The following is a 20,173-nucleotide window of genomic DNA, read 5'->3' as shown; positions in this document are numbered from 1 at the left end:
TTCTGTGCTAAGGATTTAAGTACAAAAAAGACAAAATTTTCACTGCAATGCCACTTAAGAACTCTTATTGTGCCCATGTAAAAGTAAAACCCAAGGAAAAGAGGTAACAAAAGGAGATATGTTTGAAATTCACAAGCCAGTGTCAATTGGTGAAAACTAGAACCGAGTGAGAGCTTCCCAGAGAGAAGAGACAGAAGAGACACAAACAGAAGAGTTGCAGAGTTGCAGGAGGTCAGAACCACTTCCCCCTAAGTAGAGGGTGGGTGAGAATAAGGAATTTAGGAAATACAGAGCTTGGCTTCTCTCTCCTAGACCCCTGCTCTTCCTGTTGCTTCTCTAGGTTTGAAACCAGCAGATATTAGACCTTAGAAAAGCACTGTAGAATAGAAAGACAAGGAGAGAATGTTCAATAAATTGTGTCTGTGTAAGTGTTTATGGGGGGGTGGTGTGTCAGTGGCTACATATTATAATGTATGTAGTCCTGCACACATCACAGTTGAACAACATTGGCTTGTCATTGGTAGTTCATCTTTAAATATTTGCAAATTAAAATTCTTTTTTTGTTTTGATGTTTTTAATATTTTCTTGGCTATGCTGTGTGTGTGTGTGTGAGAGAGAGAGAGAGAGAGAGAGACAGAGACAGAGAGAGAGACAGAGAGAGACAGAGAGAGACAGAGACAGAAAGAGACAGAGAGATAGAGATAGAGACAGAGAGAGAGAGAGAGAGAGAGAGAGAGAGAGAGAATATAGAGAGATAACAAAGGAAGGCCTCAGATATCATCCTAAGAAACTTCTCCATCAACCTCTTTTGAGGCAGAGTTGCTGATTGTTTTGGAAATCAGATCTATCACTTGGCTAGCCTAGAGGCCAACCAGCCTTAGACAGTCTCCATTCTCTGTCTCCCCAGTAAAGGGAGGACAAACACATATTCAGTATTATATGCAGGTTCTGGAGAACACATTTGGGTCCTCATTAATGTGAGGCTATTCCTGAAGTTGACTCCCCAGAGCCATATTTATTCTTCTAATGACATTTTTGTCCATATTTTCCAATGTCCTAGAAATTTATACATATATTTATAACATTCTAAGGGATAAGATGCAATTTAAGAAATCAAAGGTAAGACCCGGTGAGAGAGAAACCCAACCGCCTGGTCAGGTGGGCACTCCTGAGGCTGCAGAGCGGAAGAGACCACCAACACTGCTCACCCCTGCCCACATCCCTGGCCCAAGAGGAAACTGTATAAGGCCTCTGGGCTCCCGTGGGGGAGGGCCCAGGAGCGGCAGGACACCTGCCTGAGACACCGCCGGAACCTGAAAGAAACAGACCGGATAAACAGTTCTCTGCACCCAAATCCCGTGGGAGGGAGAGCTAAACCTTCAGAGAGGCAGACAAGCCTGGGAAACCAGAAGAGACTGCTCCCTGCACACACATCTCGGACGCCAGAGGAAAAAGCCAAAGACCATCTGGAACCCTGGTGCACTGAAGCTCCCGGAAGGGGCGGCACAGGTCTTCCTGGTTGCTGCCGCTGCAGAGAGCCCCTGGGCAGCACCCCACGAGCGAACCTGAGCCTCGGGACCACAGGTAAGACCAAATTTTCTGCTGCAAGAAAGCTGCCTGGTGAGCTTGGGACACACAGAAGCAGAATTTCTCTAGGACCGGGCACGTTCTGTGTTTACCGGAAGTCCCACACCCTCGGATCCCGGCCCGCAGCAGCTCTCTGCTCCCAGACCCGGTGAGAGAGAGACCCAACCACCTGGTCAGGTGGGCACTCCTGAGGCTGCAGAGCGGAAGAGACCACCAACACTGCTCACCCCTGCCCACATCCCTGGCCCAAGAGGAAACTGTATAAGGCCTCTGGGCTCCCGTGGGGGAGGGCCCAGGAGCGGCAGGACACCTGCCTGAGACACCGCCGGAACCTGAAAGAAACAGACCGGATAAACAGTTCTCTGCACCCAAATCCCGTGGGAGGGAGAGCTAAACCTTCAGAGAGGCAGACAAGCCTGGGAAACCAGAAGAGACTGCTCCCTGCACACACATCTCGGACGCCAGAGGAAAAAGCCAAAGACCATCTGGAACCCTGGTGCACTGAAGCTCCCGGAAGGGGCGGCACAGGTCTTCCTGGTTGCTGCCGCTGCAGAGAGCCCCTGGGCAGCACCCCACGAGCGAACCTGAGCCTCGGGAACACAGGTAAGACCAAATTTTCTGCTGCAAGAAAGCTGCCTGGTGAGCTTGGGACACACAGAAGCAGAATTTCTCTAGGACCGGGCACGTTCTGTGTTTACCGGAAGTCCCACACCCTCGGATCCCGGCCCGCAGCAGCTCTCTGCTCCCAGACCCGGTGAGAGAGAGACCCAACCACCTGGTCAGGTGGGCACTCCTGAGGCTGCAGAGCGGAAGAGACCACCAACACTGCTCACCCCTGCCCACATCCCTGGCCCAAGAGGAAACTGTATAAGGCCTCTGGGCTCCCGTGGGGGAGGGCCCAGGAGCGGCAGGACACCTGCCTGAGACACCGCCGGAACCTGAAAGAAACAGACCGGATAAACAGTTCTCTGCACCCAAATCCCGTGGGAGGGAGAGCTAAACCTTCAGAGAGGCAGACAAGCCTGGGAAACCAGAAGAGACTGCTCCCTGCACACACATCTCGGACGCCAGAGGAAAAAGCCAAAGACCATCTGGAACCCTGGTGCACTGAAGCTCCCGGAAGGGGCGGCACAGGTCTTCCTGGTTGCTGCCGCTGCAGAGAGCCCCTGGGCAGCACCCCACGAGCGAACCTGAGCCTCGGGACCACAGGTAAGACCAAATTTTCTGCTGCAAGAAAGCTGCCTGGTGAGCTTGGGACACACAGAAGCAGAATTTCTCTAGGACCGGGCACGTTCTGTGTTTACCGGAAGTCCCACACCCTCGGATCCCGGCCCGCAGCAGCTCTCTGCTCCCAGACCCGGTGAGAGAGAGACCCAACCACCTGGTCAGGTGGGCACTCCTGAGGCTGCAGAGCGGAAGAGACCACCAACACTGCTCACCCCTGCCCACATCCCTGGCCCAAGAGGAAACTGTATAAGGCCTCTGGGCTCCCGTGGGGGAGGGCCTAGGAGCGGCAGGACACCTGCCTGAGACACCACCGGAACCTGAAAGAAACAGACCGGATAAACAGTTCTCTGCACCCAAATCCAGTGGGAGGGAGAGCTAAACCTTCAGAGAGGCAGACAAGCCTGGGAAACCAGAAGAGACTGCTCCCTGCACACACATCTCAGACGCCAGAGGAAAAAGCCAAAGACCATCTGGAACCCTGGTGCACTGAAGCTTCCGGAAGGGGCGGCACAGGTCTTCCTGGTTGCTGCCGCTGCAGAGAGCCCCTGGGCAGCACCCCACGAGTGAACTTGAGCCTCAGGACCACAGGTAAGACCAAATTTTCTGCTGCAAGAAAGCTGCCTGGTGAACTCAAGACACAGGCCCACAGGAACAGCTGAAGACCTGTAGAGAGGAAAAACTACACGCCCGAAAGCAGAACACTCTGTCCCCATAACTGACTGAAAGAGAGGAAAACAGGTCTACAGCACTCCTGACACACAGGCTTATAGGACAGTCTAGCCACTGTCAGAAATAGCAGAACAAAGTAACACTAGAGATAATCTGATGGCGAGAGGCAAGTGCAGGAACCCAAGCAACAGAAACCAAGAATACATGCCATCATCGGAGCCCAATTCTCCCACCAAAACAAACACGGAATATCCAAACACACCAGAAAAGCAAGATCTAGTTTCAAAATCATATTTGATCATGATGCTGGAGGACTTCAAGAAAGACATGAACACACTTAGGGAAACACAGGAAAACATTAATAAACAAGTAGAAGCCTACAGAGAGGAATCGCAAAAATCCCTGAAAGAATTCCAGGAAAACACAATCAAACAGTTGAAGGAATTAAAAATGGAAATAGAAGCAATCAAGAAAGAACACATGGAAACAACCCTGGATATAGAAAACCAAAAGAAGAGACAAGGAGCTGTAGATACAAGCTTCACCAACAGAATACAAGAGATGGAAGAGAGAATCTCAGGAGCAGAAGATTCCATAGAAATCATTGACTCAACTGTCAAAGATAATGTAAAGCGGAAAAAGCTACTGGTCCAAAACATACAGGAAATCCAGGACTCAATGAGAAGATCAAACCTAAGGATAATAGGTATAGAAGAGAGTGAAGACTCCCAGCTCAAAGGACCAGTAAATATCTTCAACAAAATCATAGAAGAAAACTTCCCTAACCTAAAAAAAGAGATACCCATAGACATACAAGAAGCCTACAGAACTCCAAATAGATTGGACCAGAAAAGAAACACCTCCCGTCACATAATTGTCAAAACACCAAACGCACAAAATAAAGAAAGAATATTAAAAGCAGTAAGGGAAAAAGGTCAAGTAACATATAAAGGCAGACCTATCAGAAGCACACCAGACTTCTCGACAGAAACTATGAAGGCCAGAAGATCCTGGACTGATGTCATACAGACCCTAAGAGAACACAAATGCCAGCCCAGGTTACTGTATCCAGCAAAACTCTCAATTAACATAGATGGAGAAACCAAGATATTCCATGACAAAACCAAATTTACACAATATCTTTCTACAAATCCAGCACTACAAAGGATAATAAATGGTAAAGCCCAACATAAGGAGGCAAGCTATAACCTAGAAGAAGCAAGAAACTAATCGTCTTGGCAACAAAACAAAGAGAATGAAAGCACACAAACATAACCTCACATCCAAATATGAATATAAAGGGAAACAATAATCACTATTCCTTAATATCTCTCAATATCAATGGCCTCAACTCCCCAATAAAAAGACATAGGTTAACAAACTGGATACGCAACGAGGACCCTGCATTCTGCTGCCTACAGGAAACACACCTCAGAGACAAAGACAGACACTACCTCAGAGTGAAAGGCTGGAAAACAACTTTCCAAGCAAATGGTCAGAAGAAGCAAGCTGGAGTAGCCATTCTAATATCAAATAAAATCAATTTCCAACTAAAAGTCATCAAAAAAGATAAGGAAGGACACTTCATATTCATCAAAGGAAAAATCCACCAAGATGAACTCTCAATCCTAAATATCTATGCCCCAAATACAAGGGCACCTACATACGTAAAAGAAACCTTACTAAAGCTCAAAACACACATTGGACCTCACACAATAATAGTGGGAGATTTCAACACCCCACTCTCATCAATGGACAGATCATGGAAACAGAAATTAAACAGTGATGTCAACAGACTAAGAGAAGTCATGAGCCAAATGGACTTAACGGATATTTATAGAACATTCTATCCTAAAGCAAAAGGATATACCTTCTTCTCAGCTCCTCATGGTACTTTCTCCAAAATTGACCATATAATTGGTCAAAAAACGGGCCTCAACAGGTACAGAAAGATAGAAATAATCCCATGCGTGCTATCGGACCACCACGGCCTAAAACTGGTCTTCAATAACAATAAGGGAAGAATGCCCACATATACATGGAAATTGAACAATGCTCTACTCAATGATAACCTGGTCAAGGAAGAAATAAAGAAAGAAATTAAAAACTTTTTAGAATTTAATGAAAATGAAGATACAACATACTCAAACTTATGGGACACAATGAAAGCTGTGCTAAGAGGAAAACTCATAGCGCTGAGTGCCTGCAGAAAGAAACAGGAAAGAGCATATGTCAGCAGCTTGACAGCACACCTAAAAGCTCTAGAACAAAAAGAAGCAAATACACCCAGGAGGAGTAGAAGGCAGGAAATAATCAAACTCAGAGCTGAAATCAACCAAGTAGAAACAAAAAGGACCATAGAAAGAATCAACAGAACCAAAAGTTGGTTCTTTGAGAAAATCAACAAGATAGATAAACCCTTAGCCAGACTAACGAGAGAACACAGAGAGTGCGTCCAAATTAACAAAATCAGAAATGAAAAGGGAGACATAAATACAGATTCAGAGGAAATTCAAAAAATCATCAGATCTTACTATAAAAACCTGTATTCAACAATTTTGAAAATCTTCAGGAAATGGACAATTTCCTAGACAGATACCAGGTATCGAAGTTAAATCAGGAACAGATAAACCAGTTAAACAACCCCATAACTCCTAAGGAAATAGAAGCAGTCATTAAAGGTCTCCCAACCAAAAAGAGCCCAAGTCCAGACAGGTTTAGTGCAGAATTCTGTCAAACCTTCATAGAAGACCTCATACCAATATTATCCAAACTATTCCACAAAATTGAAACAGATGGAGCCCTACCGAATTCCTTCTACGAAGCCACAATTACTCTTATACCTAAACCACACAAAGACACAACAAAGAAAGAGAACTTCAGACCAATTTCCCTTATGAATATCGACGCAAAAATACTCAATAAAATTCTGGCAAACCGAATTCAAGAGCACATCAAAACAATCATCCACCATGATCAAGTAGGCTTCATCCCAGGCATGCAGGGATGGTTTAATATACGGAAAACCATCAACGTGATCCATTATATAAACAAACTGAAAGAACAGAACCACATGATCATTTCATTAGATGCTGAGAAAGCATTTGACAAAATTCAACACCCCTTCATGATAAAAGTCCTGGAAAGAATAGGAATTCAAGGCCCATACCTAAACATAGTAAAAGCCATACACAGCAAACCAGTTGCTAACATTAAACTAAATGGAGAGAAACTTGAAGCAATCCCACTACAATCAGGGACTAGACAAGGCTGCCCACTCTCTCCCTACTTATTCAATATAGTTCTTGAAGTTCTAGCCAGAGCAATCAGACAACAAAAGGAGATCAAAGGGATACAGATCGGAAAAGAAGAAGTCAAAATATCACTATTTGCAGATGACATGATAGTATATTTAAGTGATCCCAAAAGTTCCACCAGAGAACTACTAAAGCTGATAAACAACTTCAGCAAAGTGGCTGGGTATAAAATTAACTCAAATCAGTTGCCTTCCTCTATACAAAAGAGAAACAAGCCGAGAAAGAAATTAGGGAAACGACACCCTTCATAATAGACCCAAATAATATAAAGTACCTCGGTGTGACTTTAACCAAGCAAGTAAAAGATCTGTACAATAAGAACTTCAAGACACTGAGGAAAGAAATTGAAGAAGACCTCAGAAGATGGAAAGATCTCCCATGCTCATGGATTGGCAGGATTAATATAGTAAAAATGGCCATTTTACCAAAAGCAATCTACAGATTCAATGCAATCCCCATCAAAATACCAATCCAATTCTTCAAAGAGTTAGACAGAATAATTTGCAAATTCATCTGGAATAACAAAAAACCCAGGATAGCTAAAGCTATCCTCAACAATAAAAGGACTTCAGGGGGAATCACTATCCCTGAACTCAAGCAGTATTACAGAGCAATAGTGATAAAAACTGCATGGTATTGGTACAGAGACAGACAGATAGACCAATGGAATAGAATTGAAGACCCAGAAATGAACCCACACACCTATGGTCACTTGATTTTTGACAAAGGAGCCAAAACCATCCAATGGAAAAAAGATAGCATTTTCAGCAAATGGTGCTGGTTCAACTGGAGGGCAACATGTAGAAGAATGCAGATCGATCCATGCTTATCACCCTGTACAAAGCTTAAGTCCAAGTGGATCAAGGACCTCCAACTCAAACCAGACACACTCAAACTAATAGAAGAAAAACTAGGGAAGCATCTGGAACACATGGGCACTGGAAAAAATTTCCTGAACAAAACACCAATGGCTTATGCTCTAAGATCAAGAATCGACATATGGGATCTCATAAAACTGCAAAGCTTCTGTAAGGCAAAGGACACTGTGGTTAGGACAAAACGGCAACCAACAGATTGGGAAAAGATCTTTACCAATCCTACAACAGATAGAGGCCTTATATCCAAAATATACAAAGAACTCAAGAAGTTAGACCGCAGGGAAACAAATAACCCTATTAAAAAATGGGGTTCAGAGCTAAACAAAGAATTCACAGCTGAGGAATGCCGAATGGCTGAGAAACACCTAAAGAAATGTTCAACATCTTTAGTCATAAGGGAAATGCAAATCAAAACAACCCTGAGATTTCACCTCACACCAGTGCGATTGGCTAAGATCAAAAACTCAGGTGACAGCAGATGCTGGCGAGGATGTGGAGAAAGAGGAACACTCCTCCATTGTTGGTGGGATTGCAGACTGGTAAAACCATTCTGGAAATCAGTCTGGAGGTTCCTCAGAAAATTGGACATTGAACTGCCTGAGGATCCAGCTATACCTCTCTTGGGCATATACCCAAAAGATGCCTCAACATATAAAAGAGACACGTGCTCCACTATGTTCATCGCAGCCTTATTTATAATAGCCAGAAAATGGAAAGAACCCAGATGCCCTTCAACAGAGGAATGGATACAGAAAATGTGGTACATCTACACAATGGAATATTACTCAGCTATCAAAAACAACGAGTTTATGAAATTCGTAGGCAAATGGTTGGAACTGGAAAATATCATCCTGAGTGAGCTAACCCAATCACAGAAAGACATACATGGTATACACTCATTGATAAGTGGCTATTAGCCCAAATGCTTGAATTACCCTAGATCCCTAGAACAAACGAAACTCAAGACGGATGATCAAAATGTGAATGCTTCACTCCTTCTTTAAATGAGGAAAAAGAATACCCTTGGCAGGGAAGGGAGAGGCAAAGATTAAAACAGAGACTGAAGGAACACCCATTCAGAGCCTGCCCCACATGTGGCCCATACATATACAGCCACCCAATTAGACAAGATGGATGAAGCAAAGAAGTGCAGACCGACAGGAGCCGGATGTAGATCGCTCCTGAGAGACACAGCCAGAACAGCAAATACAGAGGCGAATGCCAGCAGCAAACCACTGAACTGAGAATAGGTCCCCTATTGAAGGAATCAGAGAAAGAACTGGAAGAGCTTGAAGGGGCTAGAGACCCCAAAAGTACAACAACAACAATGCCAAGCAACCAGAGCTTCCAGGGACTAAGCCACTACCTAAAGACTATACATGGACTGACCCTGGACTCTGACCCCATAGGTAGCAATGAATATCCTAGTAAGAGCACCAGTGGAAGGGGAAGCCCTGGGTCCTGCTAAGACTGAACCCCCAGTGAACTAGTCTATGGGGGGAGGGCGGCAATGGGGGGAGGGTTGGGAGAGGAACACCCATAAGGAAGGGTAGGGGGGAGGGGGATGTTTGCCCGGAAACCGGGAAAGGGAATAACACTCGAAATGTATATAAGAAATACTCAAGTTAATAAAAAAAAATAAATAAATAAATAAAAAAAGAAATCAAAGGTAGATTCTTTAACACTATTAATAAAAGGTAAGTCATGCTTCCTATATAAATATTATATATAATATAATTTTAAAACTAATTTCCTAGAAATTCAAAGTATTTCTGAATTTACTAAGAAAAAATGAAAGATAACTAAAATGATTACTTAATTTTCAGTGTATTTGTGGTGGTTTAAGAACAACCCTTTTAGGCTCAAGCTTTTGAATGATTAGTCACCAAGGAGCTGGATTGTTTGAAAGGATTAAAAGGATTAGGAAGTGTTGAGTAAGAATAGCCTTGTTATAGGAGTATAGGAGGTGTGTCCCTGAAGGCATGCCATGTCCAGTCTCTCTCTCTCTCTCTCTCTCTCTCTCTCTCTCTCTCTCTCTCTCTCTCTCTCTCTCTCTCTGACCTGTGGCTCAGGATGCATCTCTCAGCTACTGCTCCAGAGCCAGTCATGTTGCCATTCTCCCCTCTACCATGATATGACCAAGAGGGTATTAAACATGTTATGACAATATGAAAATGATGCAAAAAGATTTTATTGTGTTTTTCTAACATTTAGCGTTACCATGTAATTGTGCCGATCAATATTAATTGCTGTGATAAATGTCTGATCTAATCAATTCAATGAAAGAAACACTTACTTTGGTTCATGGTTTCAGTCCATTGTAATTGAGCAAGGGGCAAACCTCTGCCATATAAAAATTAGTCTCATTCATGCCTACTGCCTCTTAAGTCTAGCACCTACGATCTTCCATGATCAGATATTTCTAGCTAAAGGTTCTGCTCCTATAAGTATCTAGAGTGCTACTCTTAGAACTACCTGGACATATACCTGTAGAACATATATGCATATGTACAGTTTACACATTTATGTCTATATAATAAAACTGTCTGTCTAAGGTCAAAGTTGACTGGGTTAGCTCTAAGCAACATATTACCTCTCTAGAATAGTGTAAGCTGATCTTAAACTGGTGAAACTATGAATAAAATTCATCAAATGAAATTCAGAGCTCCTGGAGACAGATATTGATAAAGTAAATGATATTGTAACATTGTCTCTGCTGCCATTCCTTAATTTTGTGTGCTGTCCTTAATTTTGACAAGATGAACTTGATTTTTTTATTGGAAGTTTTTTCTTAAGAACAGTGTTTTTCTGTATTTGAAAAACAATCCTTAAATATAAATTTCAACATATTTTTAATGAAATTTCATGTTGGTGTAAAGAAAATGTCATCACGTTGACAGTGGTCATGGCTATGTGAGTTTATGAATGAACTTAAATTCTCTGAATGAACATTTAAGAGATGAATTACATGATTTTGAAATGTTTCAATTGAATATGGTTATGTCACTTTTTCGCTTTTCATGTCCTTCCCACAGCCCGTCCCAGGTAGCCTCCTTCAAGCCCTGCCATCTCCTCTACTCTCGGGTTGACGGCCTCTTTTGCTTTTATTATCATTACTGCATATATATCAACATTTAGTTTTACCGACATTACTTTTAACCTTTTACCCTTCATTTCAACTTATTTGAATCTGTCTAGGTTTTTATCTTGACCATTTCAAGTTTCCAATAGGTCGATACCTTTCCTTTTAATTATGGAAATACAAAAGAGGCAATAATGTGATGGTTTAAGAACAGCTGAGCAATGGATTCAACTCTGGTTCTATCTAAGCATCTTATTTATTCCAACTCTGTTGCTGAAGAGTTTTCGAATACCACGTGACACAACCCTCCCAATGAACAACAGTCTCATCAACCTCACATCCAACAATGACAGTTTCATGCAAAAGGTAAGAAAGTGACATTCTTACCAAGGGACATTTTAAAAGTCTCTGAACTTGATCCCATGTATAGTCACTAATTTAAGGGTTTGGTTTGTATGTTTGTGTTTGAGACAATAGAAGAGAATTTTTCAAGTGAGAATAATAGATGCAATCAGCATACCCTTCCCTGAAATGAAGGCCCTGTGAAGGGCAGATTCTTTATGGAGAAACACGCCGAGTTGTTTCATGCTCAATTTTCTAAAGTAGTGTTCTGTTCTGCTGTACTTGTCTTGCGCTTGTGATGATGTCTTTAACTCATAGGTGCTAAGCACTCTGTAGCTGAGCTACAGACAATAACAGATCCCCTAGTATTAAAAGGAGCTGGAGCTAAAAAGTAGCCACCATTGGCTAAGAATAGACACAATGGAGTGAATCATTTGTAAGTTCTTCAAGCAGCCACTGGTGCAGTTATCCATAGTGTTACCCTCTACGTGTCCAGAGCAGCTTGTGTTGTCATGAAAACAAGCACCAGGAAAGGCCTAATGCCAGAAGCTTTCTGAGTCACTATCACCCGGTTCTCACTGAGCATTGTTTAAAAATCATTTCTCTTTAAACTGTATTGGCAAAAGCCAAAGAGTCATAAAAGACAGACTTTTGTATCCTCAAAGCTTATTATACCAACATTTCTATCTTTGAAACGTAAGTAATCTTATGGCAGTATTTGTTTCAATGTAGTCAAGGGGGAAAAAGCCTGTTGGCCACAGCTGGCATTGAGAGTGAGTAAATGAGGAAGTCCAAAGATGAAAAACCTTTCACTTCCCCACACAGTCTGATGAGAGCATAAAAGAGGTTAATTTGCAAAACAGCATGACGTTGACCCTGGTGGTGCTTCTGTGCATTAATCTTGTGCCTAAGTGGCAGACTGGGAAAACCTTGCCTTATGTACCTCAGAAGAACAGTACATAAACAAACATGAAGGAAAATTCTGAAATCGCATCTAGTGGTCTACGTAAAGAGCAGATCTGATACACCAGACATTCCGGGTTCAAGTCTGTGATCTTGTGTAGTTTCTTCCTTCTGAACACCGCTTTCTGCCTGTGTAGACTGGGATATTGTAGAGCCTCCCTCTTGGTCTCAAGAACTTATTAGCAAGGTTGAATGAGTTAGGTATACAAAGTTCTCTAACAAACGTGGTTGCGGTAGAATAAGGACTGCACTTTTGGATTTCTTTTTCTTATTCATTTTTGTATCTTTCTTTTGTGTTTAAGAAGAGTCTCCAATCATATCTCAAGCTGACTTAGAAATTAGAATTCTCCTGCCTCAGTTTCTGGAGTGTCAGGATTCTCCAGGCATCACCATGCCTGGCAAACATTTCATTTATAGTTCGATTTCTACTTTGGACCATTAAGCTACAGTGCATATTTTCTGGATGTTAACAACAGTGAACCTAGACCAGGAAGGATATCTGAAATAAAATAGCGAATAGGTGTAAGGACTTTTATCAATGCAGCTGTACCTTTGTCTTCAGAGAAATGTGTCGGAAAGAGCAGGGGCAGTGGTTCATCACTTTCTCATTCCCTACTGGCTCAGATCTTAATCTCACATAGCTAGCGTGGTGAATCTAAATGGTGTACAATTATATGGGGTTCTCAGATTACCTATCCTGAGGCTTGGGCTCTTCTAATTTCTTGTTCCCTAAGACCCATCCCTCTTCTGCTTTCCTTCTTCACCAATCATCCTGGACTCTGCACTCTAGCTTCCAAGTGGCAGAGCCAATCTGGAAATTGTGGCTGTTTTGCATGCACAGTGGGTTTAACAATTGGCTAGAATTACACTTCTGATGGCCGGACAATTCTGCCATGGCATCCATGACTCTCCTAAGAAAATATCCAGCGACAATGCAGTGGAGTTTTATAAACGACTCTCTACAGACATTCTTGTCTGTTCCAAAAGCAGTGGACTATAGTGCACTTTAAAATCTACAGTTCACGGTTAGCCCTCAAAACCAAATCAAGCAAGGTGGCCAAAGCACTAGCACATTACTAATAAGGTGTTACGTTCTATACTTGACAATCATCTTCATAATCATGATTCAAGGGATTGAGAAGGACAAAAAAATTTTCTGTCAAGAGTCAAGAAGTTTTCAATAGTCTTAAAGGAATCCTGTCTTAAAAGGATTAAATCTTGACATGCACAATTGTAACTCACCATGAATGGAAGAACTTCAGCAAATTTCTCCTGAAGGTATGAAAGGTAAAAAAATGTCTGGGTCTCTCAGACACCTTTCTAAGCTCCTTTTGATTGTTTGCTTCCTCCTTGACTCAAGAATTTCCTCATTGGCAGCCATTCATACCTCTAGACTGACATGGCACGGAATCCGAACCCATACTCCTCAGTTTATTATATTTTGGTAACAAATATTTCAAGTGTCCATTTCAGGAACAGTTTCCAAAGTACACACTACCATAATTCTGTGAGTTGTCTTCAGCACTGCAGTTCAAAATGGTCCTGAGAAGTTTACTGTTAGCCATAACAGCCGTAGGGAAACCCAGTTGGATCTTCGTGCTGCTGCTGCACCATACACAAAAGCAAGGGTCACCAACGTAAGGACGATGAGACATGTACTGACTGAGATCAACAGGGCCTACTCTTACCAATCCTCCAGCTGGCTTGGATATTTCCATTAGAGTCTCATTACCCAGTACGGCAAGGGCATTATTTGAATCTAATCATTGTGGTTCTCAAGTAGTTTCAAAATTTTACTATTTTTTTTGTTTCCTTTTTTTTTTAAATCTTTATTAACTTGAGTATTTCTTACTTACATTTCGATTGTTATTCCCCTTCCCTGTTTCCAGGCCAACATCCCCCTAACCCCTCCCCATCCCCTTCTATATGGGCTTCCCCTTCCCACCCTCCCCCCATTACCCCCCTCCCCCCAACAATCACGTTCACTAGGTGTTCAGTCTTGACAGGACCAAGGGCTTCCCCTTCCACTGGTGCTCTAACTAGGCTATTCATTGCTACCTATGAGGTCAGAGTCCAGGGTCAGTCCATGTATAGTCTTTAGGTAGTGGCTTAGTCCCTGGAAGCTCTGGTTGCTTGGCATTGCTGTTCATATTTTTTACAACTTCAGCAATAACTGGGTCCATATAGTGGGAAACACACACACACACACACACACACACACACACAGGGGGGGGGAGAAGGAGAGGGAGAAGGAGGGAGGGAGGGAGAGGGAGGGAGAATACTTTTCCATTCTTCGTAGTCTGTGAGACAATATATACCAATATATCAGTAGCAGAACCTTGAGTTATATATACTTCTCTCTAGAGACATGCCCTACATTTTTGATTGTTATAGACTGAGACCGGAATCAACTAATGTGAAAATAATAACTCCTAAATTAAGATAGCAGCCTTATTGGCAGTGGCTGCATGAACAGACCATTACTAGATGCTTGAGATCATGACTATATAGAAATGCTGCTTTTCTGTATACATATATATGATCATAGTACAATGACGTGTGTGTGTGTTTCTGTGTGTGTGTGTGTGTGTGTGTGTGTGTGTGTGTCTTCCTAGACATAACCTGAACAGGAATGCAAGAGGAAAAACTTCTGAGGCCCCAGCCCTGGACAAACAATCACAGGTAGCTAAAGAATGCTGACAATGGGGGGAATAGCCTTCCCCGAGAAAACACATACAATTAAATATCCAATACCAAATGGTCATCCCTGAGCACATATACATTTAAGCAAAGGTTAATTTATATATTTAGAATACTAACACGGTAAAACCATAATTAGCAGCAAAACATAATGATTACAAACATGTGTTATAATAAAAGTTATACCAATGTGGTTTCCATCTCAGAATATCTTACTATTAGATTGCCACAATTCTGTATTTGAGATGTGATAGCAATTATTGATAACTGAAATACAAGAGAGAAACCAAAGGTAAGAGAAAATAACTGTGTTTTTTTTTCCTACCCACTGTGTTTTAAGTTGTTAAAATTATTTGTCCAGGTTGGGGATTTAGCTCAGTGGTAGAGCGCTTGCCTAGGAAGCGCAAGGCCCTGGGTTCGGTCCCCAGCTCCGAAAAAAAGAACTAAAAAAAAAATTATTTGTCCACAGATTTTTTTTGTCATTTTGTAATTTCTTTTCTAACTTATTTACTACCTCCTGATTTTTAAAGTTCTCTAAAAGTTCATAAACTTTCAGCTTAAAATATAGGATTTAAGTTTACAATAAGTGCTGTTGATATTAGTTTAAAAATTAACCAAGCCTATCTCCCTTGTGTTGCAGTTACAGATGAGGAAATGGTGTTTGGTTGTGTTATTTGATGTACCATAGACAACGCTTTTGTTTAATGGCAAAAACCAGAAGCTAGTACTTAGCCTCCTCACTCTCAGGAGTTGTTACTTCTATTGTATGAGAAGTTGATTCTTTTTGTGTATTAAAGATGTGGTTCTTATCCCTAAGTGCACATCAGCACTACCTCAGAAAATGTAGGAAGCCCCAATATCCAGGTCACATGGTTCATCAATTATTCAGAATCAGTATACTTAGAACTATCTAGTATATTCTAAAGTGCACAAAATTGAGGACAATTGTGTATGTCTATTCATGCATATGTGAAATTCAGGTGTATAAGAGAAGGCCTAAACCTTGAGCTTTATTTTAAGAGAAAATGAAGAATCAAGCCACATTTTAGAAGACTTGTGTAGCAGTAGGATGGCTTTATGCAGACAATGAAGGGACTAGTTGCTTGTATATCATGACATAAGAGGCAACAAAGACCTGGATTCAAACTGCAGCAGTGACACTATCTGAAGAACATGAGATGCTTATGAAAACAATTTTACAAGACTGGGAAACTAACTGTATTTGACAGCTATTGGGAGAGAAAGTTTCTAGAGACTTAACAGTTATTCCTATCCCAATTCTTGGGGTAATTTGTTACCCACATGTGGTAAATTAACACTTTGAATGACAGTGTACCAATTTGCAAATTACTTCTTTTGGGGAATTAATGACTGCGGAGAATAATCACCATGGCATTATTTTATTGGCATTAGCATTAATAAATATTTCATGAACCACCAAAAATTATAGACCCAACATTTTGAAGAATAGATATTGTTCCAAAATATGAAATCCCAACTTTAGACACTCACCAGTAAAAACCTATTTTTCTAAGTATTTATAAATAACAGTTTATTTGAGTAGCAGATTAATTAAGATGAGCATCAATTATTCTTAATGTTAAGTAGTTTTTGTTTATGTAATTATGGTCTGAAGGGCTTGAGGAATCAAGCAGCATGATTTCTAGAGCAGTTTAATTGTAGTGTTGGAGGCTTCAAAGGCTCTCTAGGTCTCAGTTGTCTTACCTATAAACCAAACAAATGCTCTATATGTATGATAACAGTAGTCTAGTAAAGACATCCCATTTAACTGGGTACTACAAAGTCTTAACATTTGCATGTTGTTGGATTGTGGGTCTCTATATTAATTACCATCTACTGCAATTTAAAAAGAAAACTTCTCTGTAAGGACTGGGTCATGTACTGGTATACTCAAGCACAGACGTATATAATTAAAATCATGTTCTTGCTATGATCCCTTATCAGAATAAGAATATTAGGTTTTCCTCTAGTTATATGACCTATCTAGTCTCCAGTTCATAGTCACTTTGGCAGTGTCATGTATGAATTTTATCCCACAAAATGGGCCTTAAATCCAGTCAAAAAGTTGCTGGTTACACACATGACAGTTGTGCCACTGTTGTACAAATCTATCTTGCAAGCAGGTCTCTACTGTAGGTCACAGGGTCTGTAGCTCTATGAAATTGGTGATTACTTTTCCTCCTTTAGTGTACAAAATACTCAGAGAAAAGAACACAAACTAGAGACTGTCACTGTCACTGAGGAAGATAAAGGAACACGGTAATGATGAATTAAGCTGGTCTTTGGGCTGCTGGGATGCTCAGGCCACCAAGGCTCACCTAGCACTCTGCTGCTGCCTGCCAGGCCAGTGCTGACACTCAAATCCTAACAGAGCCCCTGCTTCTGCTCCTTGCTTTTCTGGGGGGGGGAGTGTGTGGTGCTGCTTGTGGGCTGCCAGCATGATGGCCGTGCCCTGGGTATTGGCAGTGCTGTCAGCTTCAAGGGCAGGGTGGTATATAGCTGCTTATAGCTGACTCCTATAAGGAGTCCTACCCCTGGACACACTGTCCAACACACTTTATTATCCTGACTGTAAACAAGATAGCAGAGATGAAAAATCGTTTATTGTTTTGATCAAGTCTTCTGTGGTCCCTGCTTGCCAGAGAACATGATGATGCCCATGGTCCCTGGTCAAAGAAGTTTATTGCAATGGTATGGGTAATTACAGACTAGTAGCTGAGAATGAAAGACTGAAGGCTTCTGTGATACAACTCCTACAAAACAACAATCAATCATACAAACCAAAATTAAAACCAATAGTCCAAACAAGAAACTATTAAAGAAAAATGGAAGAAAAAACATAAAAAAAGAAACTATTAAAGAGAGTCTGTAAAAACTGTGATAAAGATGCTGAAGTATACCTCTTCACATTTGGTGGCTTCTAGTAGGGATGAGGTAACTAACCAGTTTTATTTAAGAAAAGCTGGCCACTGCATGCTTCTGAGTATATGAGACCATAAACTAGACGTGGTAGGTTTGGTGGTGTTTTGGTTTTTATTGTTTTTGTTTTTGTTTTTTTTGTTTGTTTGTTTCGTTTGTTATGGTTTGGTTTGGTTTGGTTTAGTTAGGTTTGGTTTTAGTTTTTCTTGGGCAGTATGGAGAGTTGGACTTGGGAAGAATGGGAGGTGTGATCAAGGTACATTGAACAAAATTTCCAAAGAGTTAATAAAAATATTGTTCTAGGGGAAAATGTCCCACAGGCTGATGTAAAAATATTCTTTTATAATAATATTCTCATTATAGTTCCCCATCCTTCTGTTCCTCCCAGTTCCTCCTCACCTCCCTTCTTCTCTGGATCCACTCCCTTACTTTCTCTCATTAGAAGAATAGGCTTCAAAGATATAACAACCACACATGGCAAAATATTTCATATCAAAGTTGGAGATGGGAACCCAACAGGCAGAAAAGGATCCCGAGAGCAAGTAGTCAGAGATCTACTTGTTCTCACAGCTAAGATTCCCATAAGAATACTAAGCTAGGTCCAGAGATCCACCTGGCCCATGCCACACAGTACAGATAGAGAAAGATACCCAGAAATCCACTGGTCTCCACAGTAGTACTGTGAGCAGAAGATACCCAGAGTCCAGCCCACTGGCACATTGCATAGGTGGGCTGTAGACAGACAGAAGTCTGTATGCAGCCACAACATATAGCACTGCCACATAGCATGGGTGGGTAGAGAACACCCAGAAGCCTGCCAGCCTCATGGCCCACTTGCAGAGGAAGCCGCTACAATGTCATAGTATGTCGTGGACAGATAGAGGAGAAAGGGAAGCAAACGAGTTTAAGCATTAGGAAGAGCGGTGAAACTTGAGATGTGACTGAAGGAAGGAAGGAAGGAAGGAAGGGAGGGAGGGAGGGAGGGAGGGAGGGAGGGAGGAAGGAAGGAAGGAAGGAAGGAAGGAAGGAAGGAAGGAAGGAAGGAAGGAATACCTTCATGTAAGGAGCCTGCCCTGCCCCCTGAGGCTGTTAAGGGCCATGTCTGTATCTCTGGCCTTGCAGCAGCAGAGGTTTGTGTCAATGTCTGTGGTTCATATTACCGCTAAAGGGCGGATGTCCCTGGTCTGAGCAGCCACCTGAGATCATGCAGATGTCCAAGGATAATACACAGCTGACCCCACTACTTATCAGATGCAGCACTCAGGAGAGTGGGCTCTGCACCTTCCCTGAGCAACAGTAAAGGTACCAGTGAGACAGACCAAGGATGTGACAGCTGAAGAGCTGTCCCAGCCCCTCACCAGCTGTAGCCCTGGGAGAACGGACCATGCATCCTGACTGGGCAGCACAGTAGAGTTTGCTCTTATGGAATAGGTGTCAGTGAGCCAACCCCAAGGGTATGAGAGCCAAAGAGCTGACCCTACCTCCTGTTAGCTGCAACACTGGGTGAACTAGCCAGTGCAGTGCTGAAGAGTCCTAGTGGTGCAGGTGCAGGAAAGCTGGTAGAGTGATCAACTCAGCTACTATCCAGGCACATACCCAGGAATTTGAGTTGGCCCACCCCAACATCTATCTTATCTATGAACTGCTGGTGAGTGTGGAAGGGTTACCCCTGCAGATCCAACACTTCAAGATCTCCATGACACAGGGCAACAACAGTATAACTGAGAGGAGTGCAGGCAAGAATCCAGTAGTGATGCAGTACCAGAAGCCAGAGGCCTCAAACCAGACCAAGGAATGACTCGTTGAAATGAACATTTGCAAGTAAAGATGTATGAACAAAAGCGTTAACTGTGGGACACACTGTGGCACCCTTCAGCTTCCATGTCCACATGTTTTCTATGCCTTGCTTTGCTTTGTTTGTTTGTTTTATTTTTGTTTTTTTATTTTCTTTTCAGGGTAAAGTTGCTAGGTCAGATCTGAAGGAAAAAGAGATGGGTGGGACTGAGGTGCATGATGTAAAACTCTCAAAGAATTTATAGAAATGTAAAAACAATACTAACCTAATAGCTGTCATATATATTCAGAGGGCCTGCTATAGGCTTCTGTAGGCTCTGTATTGCTGCTTCAGTCTCTGTCACTTCATATATGCCTTGCTTAATTGATTGAGAGGACCTTATCCCCCTAGTGATCTACATCTCTCCTGACTCTTATAATCTTCCTGCCTCCTCCTCTGCAGGATTCTTTGAGTTCTGTGGAGAGGGATTTGATAGAGACCTCCAATTTACAACCTCTCTCTGCATATCTGGCTGTGGGTTTCTCACATCTGTTCCCATCTGCTGCCAGATGAAGCCTCTCAGATGGTGACTGGATAAAGCACTGATCTGTGAGTATAGTAGAAGATAATTAGGGATTAATTTATTGATTTTTTTCCTTTTAGACCAGCTATGCTTGGTTTTACCCGTGGTCTC

The sequence above is a fragment of the Rattus norvegicus genome, chromosome 4, assembly GCF_021556685.1.
Source record: "Rattus norvegicus strain SHRSP/BbbUtx chromosome 4, alternate assembly SHRSP_T2T, whole genome shotgun sequence".
In the NCBI taxonomy this organism is placed as follows: domain Eukaryota; kingdom Metazoa; phylum Chordata; class Mammalia; order Rodentia; family Muridae; genus Rattus; species Rattus norvegicus.
This window is presented reverse-complemented; position numbering follows the sequence as displayed.